The sequence below is a fragment of the Pseudophryne corroboree genome, chromosome 3 (genome assembly GCF_028390025.1).
Source record: "Pseudophryne corroboree isolate aPseCor3 chromosome 3, aPseCor3.hap2, whole genome shotgun sequence".
In the NCBI taxonomy this organism is placed as follows: Eukaryota; Metazoa; Chordata; class Amphibia; order Anura; family Myobatrachidae; genus Pseudophryne; species Pseudophryne corroboree.
The window spans coordinates 428700065-428712181 of NC_086446.1; the positions used below are offsets into that span (position 1 = coordinate 428700065).

Below are 12117 nucleotides of genomic sequence, written 5' to 3' on the forward strand. Positions count from 1 at the left end.
TTTTGCAGAAGAAGCTGGAGACATTGAAGGAGGAGCTAACACAGAGCGATTCCGCTAGGCATGTGGGACTTGTGGATGGAGCCCTTAATTCGCTTAACAAGGATTCACGGGTGGTCAATCTGTTGAAATCAGAGCACTACATTTTGGCCACCGTGCTCGATCCTAGATTTAAAACCTACCTTGGATCTCTCTTTCCGGCACACACAAGTCTGCTGGGGTTCAAAGACCTGCTGGTGAGAAAATTGTCAAGTCAAGCGGAACGCGGCCTGTCAACATCTCCTCCTTCACATTCTCCCGCAACTGGGGGTGCGAGGAAAAGGCTCAGAATTCCGAGCCCACCCGCTGGCGGTGATGCAGGGCAGTCTGGAGCGACTGCTGATGCTGACATCTGGTCCGGACTGAAGGACCTGCCAACGATTACGGACATGTCGTCTACTGGCACTGCATATGATTCTCTCCCCATTGAAAGAATGGTGGAGGATTATATGAGTGACCGCATCCAAGTAGGCACGTCAGACAGTCCGTACTTATACTGGCAGGAAAAAGAGGCAATTTGGAGGCCCTTGCACAAACTGGCTTTATTCTACCTAAGTTGCCCTCCCACAAGTGTGTACTCCGAAAGAGTGTTTAGTGCCGCCGCTCACCTTGTCAGCAATCGGCGTACGAGGTTACTTCCAGAAAATGTGGAGAAGATGATGTTCATTAAAATGAATTATAATCAATTCCTCCGTGGAGACATTGACCAGCAGCAATTGCCTCCACAAAGTACACAGGGAGCTGAGATGGTGGATTCCAGTGGGGACGAATTGATAATCTGTGAGGAGGGGGATGTACACGGTGATATATCGGAGGATGATGATGAGGTGGACATCTTGCCTCTGTAGAGCCAGTTTGTGCAAGGAGAGATTAATTGCTTCTTTTTTGGTGGGGGTCCAAACCAACCCGTCATTTCAGTCACAGTCGTGTGGCAGACCCTGTCACTGAAATGATGGGTTGGTTAAAGTATGCATGTCCTGTTTATACAACATAAGGGTGGGTGGGAGGGCCCAAGGACAATTCCATCTTGCACCTCTTTTTTCTTTCATTTTTCTTTGCGTCATGTGCTGTTTGGGGAGTATTTTTTTGAAGGGCCATCCTGCGTGACACTGCAGTGCCACTCCTAGATGGGCCAGGTGTTTGTGTCGGCCACTAGGGTCGCTTATCTTACTCACACAGCTACCTCATTGCGCCTCTTTTTTTCTTTGCGTCATGTGCTGTTTGGGGAGTGTTTTTTGGAAGGGCCATCCTGCGTGACACTGCAGTGCCACTCCTAGATGGGCCAGGTGTTTGTGTCGGCCACTAGGGTCGCTTAGCTTACTCACACAGCTATCTCATTGCGCCTCTTTTTTTCTTTGCGTCATGTGCTGTTTGGGGAGTGTTTTTTGGAAGGGCCATCCTGCGTGACACTGCAGTGCCACTCCTAGATGGGCCAGGTGTTTGTGTCGGCCACTAGGGTCGCTTAGCTTAGTCATCCAGCGACCTCGGTGCAAATTTTAGGACTAAAAATAATATTGTGAGGTGTGAGGTGTTCAGAATAGACTGAAAATGAGTGGAAATTATGGTTTTTGAGGTTAATAATACTTTGGGATCAAAATGACCCCCAAATTCTATGATTTAAGCTGTTTTTTAGTGTTTTTTTAAAAAAACACCCGAATCCAAAACACACCCGAATCCGACAAAAAAAATTCGGTGAGGTTTTGCCAAAACGCGGTCGAACCCAAAACACGGCCGCGGAACCGAACCAAAAACCAAAACACAAAACCCGAAAAATTTCAAGTGCACATCTCTAGTTTAAAGTCTATGTATGCACACTGTAGGTTACCTCCGGGTGATGCAGAGAGACGAAATTTCAGTGAGTATTCCTGGGAAATAATCGGGTAGTGATTAGATGTGGGCGTGTCACAGGCAGTAACAGTGTTCAAAGATGCAGTTGCTCTAGCACCAGCTACTATGTTCTGATGGGCATTCTGTGCCACCATAGGGCTGGTGCAAGATCCGATAGTTTGACTTTATGAAAAGCGGCGCAGTCGTGGTGTGTAAAAAGATGCAGTTGTGACTGCATTAGCGTCCACATCTGAATCAGGCCCAGAGTATCATCCCCTGCAAGGGCTGACAAGTATTTTTTTTAGCAAGACCATTTGTATGTTTTGTTATTAATTCCATATATTCTTCTGCCCCCCCCCCCCAATGCTACATTGTGGATCTGTCCCTCTCAGTATCTTCTGCATACATGGGGCTAGTTCAGAGACATCAAGAGAGGCAGACAGGTTTGTCACGCAGTGGACTTTGATTACCTTTTACCGGACCAGGAGCTGTTGCTTCACTTGTTGGGGTGCTTCTACTGGCTACTACAGTAAACACAGGGCCATAATTAGGTGTGTGCGGAGGGGGCACCGCACATAGCGCTGCAAGGTAGGGGGCGCTGTTAGCGGCACTTGTCAATTATCTGTTTTAATTACTTTCACCTGCAGCTTCCCCCCTTTTTGAAGCCCAGCATCTCCTGACCGCCGCTGTCTCCTTCCCCCACCCCTTCTGTCACTAATACCTATAAAACATTCACAAACTCAACTTGAGATTTCTTTGTTATTAAGTCACACTATACTTTATTGCATGTCAAGATGCTTACATACCCGGGATTTAAACCCATTGCCTGTGGCATTGCGGTCAGACAATCTATTCATTAAGCTATCTCCCCTTACATGGAAAGGTAGATAATTCTAACTATTTAAAGCTTACCTTGGACTTTGTGAAAAAGTGATCAGCATTGCGGCTGAGCAGATCTATGTAGTATGTGGCTGCAAGAGATTGGATGTGGTTGCGCACTACATAGATCTGCTCAATTGCAATGCTGATTATGATATTATTATATCATATAGTGTTCATAGTTTTTATGCAGGATCAAAAAGCTTAATTAATAGGGTTTTTGATTAGAATTCAAGAGGTTATCGGTTTGAATCCCGGGAATGTTGAAATGTGTTATTTAATAAAGGGAATTGTAACTCAATAACATCGAGCTCTCAAGTTAAGAGCATGAATGTGGTATAAAGAGGATTTGTGTCCAAATCCATTTTCTTGCAGTGGTCTATAAATGATGTGTATTTTATATATATATATATATATATATATATATATATACATACACACAATGTGGATAGGGATATCATAGCATAGCCTTTCCCTGGGATCAATCTTGTCGTGGGGGCGCCAATTCTCTCTCTGGCACAGGGCACCAGGAAGTCTAGTTACGGCTCTGAGTAAACATGAACATATTTAGTCCGGGTATCTGCTGGTGATTTGTTGCCTATTCCTGGCTTTTGCAGTACATGGACGCGCACATGTTGGATTGATAAGCTGACTCCGGTTTTTCCCAATCACAGAGCGGTTTGTTTCCACCTGAACAGACCAGTGCATCCTATTTAAACAGTCACATGCATCTGCTCATTATCAATACAAGTTGTATCACATCAGTTCCTGGTTCCAGTATCAGCAGCTCCACTTCCTGATTCCTGTCTGGATTGCTGAATCTGCTGTCTGGTACACCTTTCATGGTGCAATGCTTAAACTGTGAGTTCATCTGTTCCTGTTCTCTGCTTTTTCTGCCTGCAATTCTGAGCAGTTAGGGTGCTCATCACACTGCTAATCATCTCCAGCTTGCAGAGACTGTGCAATTACCACTGCTGTTCTGTCCAGTTCCAGTTTGCTAATCATTCTCACAGCCAGTACCTGCGTGCATTATCATTCAGCCTGCAGAGTGCACATCTATTGCCTATGGGGGTCATTCCGAGTTGATCGCTAGCTGAATTTGTTCGCAGCTAAAAATCGGCAGTTCTACGCATGCGTATGCGACGCAATGCGCATGCGCGACGTACGGGCACAACGAACGATGTAGTTTTGCACAGGGTCTAGCGATGCATTTCAGTCGCACTGCTTGCCGCAGAGTGATTGACATGAAGTGGGCGTTTCTGGGTTGCAACTGACCGTTTTCAGGGAGTGTGCGTAAAAACGCAGGCATACCAGGAAAAACGCAGGCGTGGCTGGGAGAACGCAGGGCGTGTTTGTGACGTCAAATCCGGAACTGAATAGTCTGAAGTGATCGCAAGTGCTGAGTAGGTTTTGAGCTACTCTGAAACTACACAAAAATGTTTTGCAGCCGCTCTGCGATACAACCGTTCGCACTTCTGCTAAGCTAAAATACACTCCCAGTGGGCGGCGGCATATTTATTATATTATTTATTAACAGTTTCTTATATAGCGCAGCAAATTCCGTTGCGCTTTACAATTGGAAATAACAGTGATAAAACTGGGTAATAACAAACAGTCATAGAGGTAGGAAGGCCCTGCTCGCAAGCTAACAATCTATAGGGAAATAGGCATGTATACACAAGAAAGGTGCTATCTATTGCATAGTTGTTCGCCATATTGCAAAGGTTCTTGGAGGGCTGTATGATATGCAGCAATGATGAACCGGGGTCGGGAGGAAGGGAAAGTGAAGAATGAGAAGACATGTGAGGATATGTGTGGACTGTAAAGAGTGGATGCAACTTGATAGGAAGGTTTATGAAAGTTATGTGGGCGGTTCTGGAATTTGATAATCTTGTCTATTATTTATTTATTTATTAACAGTTTCTTATATAGCGCAGCAAATTCCGTTGCGCTTTACAATTTGAAATAACAATAACAATAACAAACTGGGTGATAACAGTCATAGAGGTAGGAAGGCCCTGCTCGCAAGCTAACAATCTATAGAGTCTAAAGAGATGAGTTTTCAGGGAACACTTGAAGGTTTGGAGACTAGAGGAGAGTCTTATTGTGCGTGGTAGGGCATTCCACAGAGTGGGTGCAGCCCGATGAAAGTCCTGCAATCGTGAGTGGGAGCGAGTAATGAGTGTGGATGAGAGACGCATAGCGTTTGCACGGCTGCTAAAACTAGCTAGCGAGCGATCAACTCGGAATGACCCCCTATGTGCATTATTACTCAACATACAGAGTGCACATCCTTCACCTGTGTGCGTTATTATTCAGTTTGCACAGTGCACATCCATTACCTGTGTGTATTACCACTCTTTTCCTACAGAGTGCACAATACCATCCATCACCAGCAGGGTGCCTACCCTCACCAGTGTGTGCAATTGCTTCACAGCAGAGCCTACTCCTGTACACCTGATTATTAATGTAAATTGGGATTGGCAGTGTCTATTACTGTAGTATGGGATGTGTTAAAAAGTGGTGACTAATAATTGAATGTGGATATTCACTGGGGTTAATTTGAATGCAAATAATATAATATTCAGGTGTGTATTGAGAATATAGAGCTATTTAATAAATGCATAATTTGTTACTTTAATGGGCGGTTGATGTAAAGGAGGCCTGAAATTCACAGCTTTTTCCCAGCATTGTCGCTTAGCTGGACCCAGCCTGACCCCCCTTTCACACAGGGAAGCAAATTACAGGGTGAAGCAGTTCTCCCGGGTAATTTGCAGATCAGCACCGGTATTTCTTCTGTGTGAAAGGGTCATTCCGGCTCGAAGTCCCGAGAATTTCAACCCGGTTTGACCCTTTCACACAGAAAAAGGACCTGTGTTTATCAGCAAATTACTGGGTAGAACTTCTTAACCCGGTAATTTGACTTTCTATGTAAAAGGGGTATTAATGACCTCATTCTGAGTCAGATGCAGCTTCTTTAACTGCTGCAAATAGTGAAGTTTAGCAAACTGCACATGAGCAGAATCAAATTTGTGCATTTTTGTGCATCTCCCGGCGATTCTGTCAATTTTGCTATTTCAAATTTGTTGAACATCACCTTAATATACCCTTGTTGGTCAATAGTAACAGTTCCAGCATTCAAATTTTGCTTGATTCTTATACCTAGTAGTTGGTACTGTATGCGAGTCCAAGATCTTTTAGTTTAAACTTGTTACCTAGCAACAATTTGACTTGGCTTTTGTAATGTAATGTATTGTACCTTGCAACAGGCAAGAAGATCTACCCATAGTAAACACCTGATTTCTGGGTTCAACAAGCTGAAGTTTGTAGCAAGCAAGACTTCCATTAGTGTTCAGCTTTTTGCAGAAGAACCACTTGTTTTTGACTGTTTTACAGTTACTCAGCCTGTCCACAAGAGTCTATGTGTGACTGTCACTTATACCCCTTTCACATCGCAAATATATCCCAGGATATTGCCGGGTTGAGCCTGCTCGATCCGGGTTGAGGTGCAGTCTAAAAGCACCACTTTTGAATATCCCTGGTCGAGTAACCCTGCATTTCAACCCGGTATAAAAGCAGTGTTATACACGGGTTGGACCCGGGTCAGTGTGCACTCTAACGTGCCAACCCGGGTTATTCAACCCTGCATTCATGTAAAAGTGCTGATTGGCAGTTCTTTGTGTGCCTTGATGATGTCAGCAGCCTGAGCCCTGCTACACAGGAGACAGCAGAGAGCATTAAGAATTAGGGGTGAGGCAGAGATTGCTGGGCAGCTTACTGCATACCTCCCAACTTATTAAAAGTACAAAGAGGGACCTTCGGGCGTGCCACGCGCATGTGCGTGGGTCACGCCCCCTTGTACCGTCACTGAGGGGGAACGCCCAGCACTCTCTGAGCTGCTGGCATTCCCCCTCTGTCACCTGTGAACAGATACTGTGTCTATTCACCGCTGCTCTGCTACTAGGAGCAGTAGTGGCAGGAGCCTCCCAACTAGCAACCCCCCCCCACCGCGGGACACTGCGGCCCATGGATGGAACAGCGGGACAGTCTCAAGAAAACGGGACTGTCCTGTGTAAAACGGGACAGTTGGAGGTATGTTATTGGAACAGTTAAAGATGCAATTGTGTATAAAAATATAGCTCTGTCAGCCATGATTCCTGCAATGCTGTGAGCTGTCCCCATCCTCTCCTTTTGTCATCTTCTGACACCTCATCTTTCTGAGCCAAAAAAGTCCATTTAAAATGACATCCATGGTGATTTAATTGCTGACCCGGGTTGAGTTAAAAGGAGCCAACCCTGCAATAACCCGGGTTGAAAGTGTAGTGTGAAAGGGTCTGACCCGTGTCCGACCCGGGTCGGACCAAGGTTCAAAATACCGGGTCGGACCCGCGTTTGCGGTGTGAAAGGGGTATAAGTGACAGTGACACATGTACTGTTGTGGACAGGCTAACTGTAAAACAGTCAAAAATAAGTGGGTCTTCTGCAAGAACTTTTAAAGTGGTAAGCACTTTTTTGCCAGTAGCTGCGTGACTTTGCTTCTTGTATAGTCTGAGGTTCACAGCAAACAAAGTTAGTAAATTCCTCACTGAGGGCGGTATGTACTTATATACATCACCGGTCATCGCAGCAATGCTAATCACATGTGTTCTAACATATGCGATTAGTATCGCAATATGATGACATAGGCCCCCTGTGTTATCTGTGAGAGGGTGTGCTGGGGTCTCCAGGGGGTCCTTCCGGCTTCAGGCCGAAGGATGCAGAACCTTTTTCCCAAGATCAATATTCACATTCCATAGAGGTAATATTTTTATATCACCCCCACATTCCTTCTCAGTACATAAAGTCAGTATTCGAGTCTCCAATATAAATAGAGATAAATAATTTCTGGGGATACTCCCAATTGGTTACACTCACAGACTGAAAACTTATAGTCGAGCGCATCAAGTATATCTTTTAGTAGGTTTCAATAGAGTTCTCTCCTCTCTCTCTTCCACGTGCAGTGTCTCATGATCAGGCTCTCCCCTCATGTAAAGATAGCTGAATCAATGGAGAGGATCCATAGTGTCAAATGTTTTGTTTTTTAAACTGACACACTTGACAAAAACCACAATTGCATAAGGGAAACTGCAGTGCAGAAAATGATGAATTAAATGGCCCCATTCTTCTGCAGCAAACACTTCCTTTACACCGGTCGGTCCACCTCCTCCTCCGCATCAGACTGCCCCCACCAACGCGTTTCGATCCTAAGTGGATTCTTTTCCTCAACACTGACAAGTAGCAATTGAAATTATGGGGTCTATTTTCCAGCAGAAGGTAATCAAAGCTGCAAGAACAGATACGAGAAAGCAGAACATCCTGCCAATTCAGATTCTTTTGGGGCAGTGCTGTTTTTGGGAAAATGTCCTGCATTGTCAGGGGTTTGACTGGACCACAGGTGTGGGCTAGATGCATCATCACTTGGAAAGTGATACAATGGAAAGAGAAAAAGCACCATCCATTCAGCTACCAACTGACATGTCGCAGAACCCCTCTGAAAAATGACAGGAGCTGGTTGTCTGGTACTTTATCACTCTCCAAGCAATGATGCATCTAGCCCACAGTATACATTGCTTCACTTAACTCTGATTGTGAAAGATGGAGCTTTAGGGTTGGGTACAATATGTGAACAGTCATAATGTGGACATTCATGTCGACATGAGAATGTTGATATGGTCATTATGTCGATGTTGACAGTGATGAAATGTATGCATGTTAGACTGTCAACATATCTTTCCTGGTGGCCCAGTGGTCGCGTGCCTTCTCCTAATAGCTGCAACAGCTCCAGCGGGAACCCAGCAGTCATGGGACTGTCGTCACTTCCAGGACAGACCTCTGATCCTCCAGTGTTCCAGTAAGTATTTGTTTCCTGTTTCACTGTGTGTAACCATAAGTCCTTCCCTTAATCCTCCCTCTGGTGCCTAACTCCTCTCCCCCCTCCTCCCACAGCCTACCCCCCCTTCCCTGCCTGCAGCCTAACCCTATAGTTGATTACATAACTGTCGGTGTTGTGGTGATGACATTATGGATATCGACATTGTTATTTTTTACTAAAAAAAAATAATTAAATAATGATTATCACTACATAATTAATATGTGCATTGACTTGTAATTCCAGGCATTTGCTCAACATGGAAGGACTGTTGTACACTCCACATATAGAAAGTATAGGATAGACAATGAAACGTATAGGAAATAGGAATGCTCTTATTAGTCACCTTTGGCATTAGAAATATCTACATCCCGGAAGTGATTAATTACCACAGTGTCACAATAATTAATCCTTTCCTGGCATGGAACAGATTATTTAATTCAGATCTTTGTGCTACGGAAATGTTTAATTGCTACATTATTCTGATTGGTTGCAGAGTTTCTCACTTTGACTTATGTCAAACGCGACATGTCTCTGTGTTAAGTAAATTATTCACTGCAGGAGTGGATCAGAAAGGAGTTTTATCCTACAGGTCCTTTCCCTATGATAAATTAGAGTTATATTGTACATTTTTGTGTCAGTGGCTAACTGGGAAAGTGGAGACTGAAGTATCTGCTAGCGCTACTGGGTTTTGGGAAGCTGATAATCTGTAGCATGTAAACACTGTTTAGTTCTACTTCCCAGTCTGACTCTGAAATGGCATTCAGGTAATTCACACAATGAATATATATTATGGAGAAGTAACACATGTAATCTTCCCCTATTTTCGAGGGACTTTTTCTGCACAAATATATATATATATATATATATATATATATATATATATATTTCTTTTTTAACTTGGGAAAAATAAAAGCTGCAGGTCTGCCAGATTTTGTTTGGACACTATCTAAACTGGTTGCTTAGATCCCACAGCAGCCATAATCCAATAGTAACTCTCACCCAGCAACTGCAGCTTGGGTTGAGAACTGGTGGAATTTGAACTTTTGTATGTGACAAGTATAAAAGCCTGGATTTACATCATCAGAGCCTGTAGTCACACAGCTCTTAGTGCCCCATGTGATGTCCCACCCTAAACCCTACACATACTTTTTTTTAGTCATAATTTTCTCTAGTTTTAACAGCTGCCTTCACATAGCAGAATATAGTGTCCTCCAGGGCTGTTTCTAGCCAATTTGGCTCCCAGTGCGAGATTTAAAAATGCGCCCCCCCATGACATAAAAAAATGTGCCCCCCCCACACACACCTAGTAAAAAAACAAAACGTGCGCGCGCACTCGGAAAGGGGGCGTGGCATCATCTAAATGGGTGTGGCCTCATTTAAATGGGCATGGCCTCGTCTGAAAAGACTACCTCACAATCCAGTTTTTGACCCTGCTCCAACAGATCACGACCACCACAGGAAAAAAAAATTCTACCATATTAAGCCCCACACAGTAATGCCACCTGCACCATATTATGCCACACACCGCAATGCCCTTGATACATTAAATCCCCACACTACGGCAGGCAAGAGTCCCCATTTCACACATTACGGCAGGTGTCCCCATTTTACACATTGAGAGAGAGAGAATACTTAGAGGCGATTACCGCTCTTCGGCCCGCCTCACCAGTCGCTCCTCGCGCCGGCCTTTCCCTCTTCCTAACTTGGATCCCCCTCTGTACTCCACTCGGGGGGGGGGGGGAGTTTCGCAGAGTGACGGGGTTGCGTCGTGACGTAACGACGCACCGCATCATTCCGTGAAACTCCGCCCCCCGTGCGGGTTACTCAGGGAGAAATAGAAGGGGGAAGCAGGGAGCCACAGTTAGTGCCGCGGCGGGTGCCCAGTGCGGTTGCACTGCTCGCCTGCCCCAAGAAACAGCCCTGGTGCCCTCACTGATACACTCATCAGTTTTCTGTACATGTTAATTATAAGGGCAACATTTGAAACAGAGGAACTGCTTTCATAACCAAATGCCCACCAGTCATTTGGTTATCCACTTCTTTAGCAGGTAGGTAGCAACAAATGTCCTAATTCAGACCTGATCGTAGCAGCAAATTTGTTAGCAGATGGGCAAAACCATGGGGGTCATTCTGAGTTGATCGCAGCAGCAAGTTTGTTAGCAATTGGACAAACCATGTGCACTGCAGGTGGGTGGCAGATATAACATTTGCAGAGAGAGTTAGATTTGGGTGGGTTATTTTGTTTCTGTGCAGGGTAAATACTGTCTGCTTTATTTTTACACTGCAATTTAGATTTCAGTTTGAACACACTCCACCCAAATCTAACTCTCTCTGCACATGTTATTTCTGCCCCCCATGCAGTGCACATGGTTTTGCCCAACTGCTAAAAAATTTCCTGCTGCGATCAACTTGGAATTACCCCCCATGCAGTAGCGTCATAGGGTGGGTGCGGGGAGTGCGGCCCGCACCCAGGTGTCATCCGCTGAGGGGTGACACCAAAATGCTGGCTCCTGCTCAGTGAAAGGAGCCGGGTGCTGCATCGTAACATTACGAGCAGCAACCCGGCTCCTGTCTCCATGTAGGAGCTGGCACTGCAGACACGCCAGTCTCCGGGGGCAGGCCACAGCTCCTGGACCTCCGGAGTAACGAAATTGCGGGTCGGGCGATTAGCCATGCCCCCTCCCGTGAAGCCACGTCCCTCCCGCAGGTCTTCCCATGAAGCCACGCCCCCTGCCGCACCAGGTAGAAAAGAGGTCAGTGACGCCTCTGCCCCCATGTGCACTGCAGAGGAAGAGGCAGATATAACATGTGCAGAGAGAGTTAGATTTGGGTGGGGTGTGCTCATACTGAAACCTAAATTGCAGTGTAAAAATAAAGCAGGCAGTATTTACCCTGCACAGAAACAAAATAACCCACCCAAATCTAACTCTCTCTGCACATGTTATATCGCCCCCCCCCTCCCCGCAGTGCACATGGTTTTGCCCATCTGCTAACAAATTTGCTGCTACGATCAATTCTGAATTACCCCCAAAGCCCATTGCGGGCTTGGTGGCCCGTTGCACTTGCCATGGGTTCTATTCTCACACTATGGGTGTCGTGAACACCCACCAGTGGGAATAGTCCCTGTGGGTCAGCATTCTGTCTGCAGGCATTTTGATTGCTCGGGATCCCTGCGTCCAGGACTGGATTAAGGGCATCATGGGCCTGGAGCTGAAAATGTTTAAGGGCCTATTATGAGAAGTGGAGGAAGTGAGGCCAATGCCGTGTAGGCATGTAGACCCTGTACACTATCAGGCCCAATGTCTCCCTAAATATATAAAAGTTCAAAAATTGCATAATTTTGTGTGGAAAATAGAAATGCAATTTTAATAATTCTGATTTATGGCCGACTGTGTTGCCAGCTGATGGCTGGTTATCATCATGCTGTCATGAGGATGGCCCTATTTTTATGTGGAGGCCTGGAG

General features: G+C 45.3%; 2 protein-coding genes across 2 annotated transcripts in view; one reads left to right on the top strand and one right to left on the bottom strand.

Annotated features, from left to right (window-relative positions):
- The window catches only part of GHRH (growth hormone releasing hormone), a 219007-nt gene that overhangs the window by 100968 nt on the left and 105922 nt on the right, over positions 1-12117 (bottom strand). The window lies entirely within an intron of this gene.
- Positions 3582-12117, top strand: part of SRC (SRC proto-oncogene, non-receptor tyrosine kinase) — a 125380-nt gene continuing 116844 nt past the window's right edge. Inside the window, exon 1 of the mRNA XM_063960348.1 lies at positions 3582-3603. The gene's annotated coding sequence lies outside the window, so the exon portion shown is untranslated. The remainder of the gene's footprint in view (positions 3604-12117) is intronic.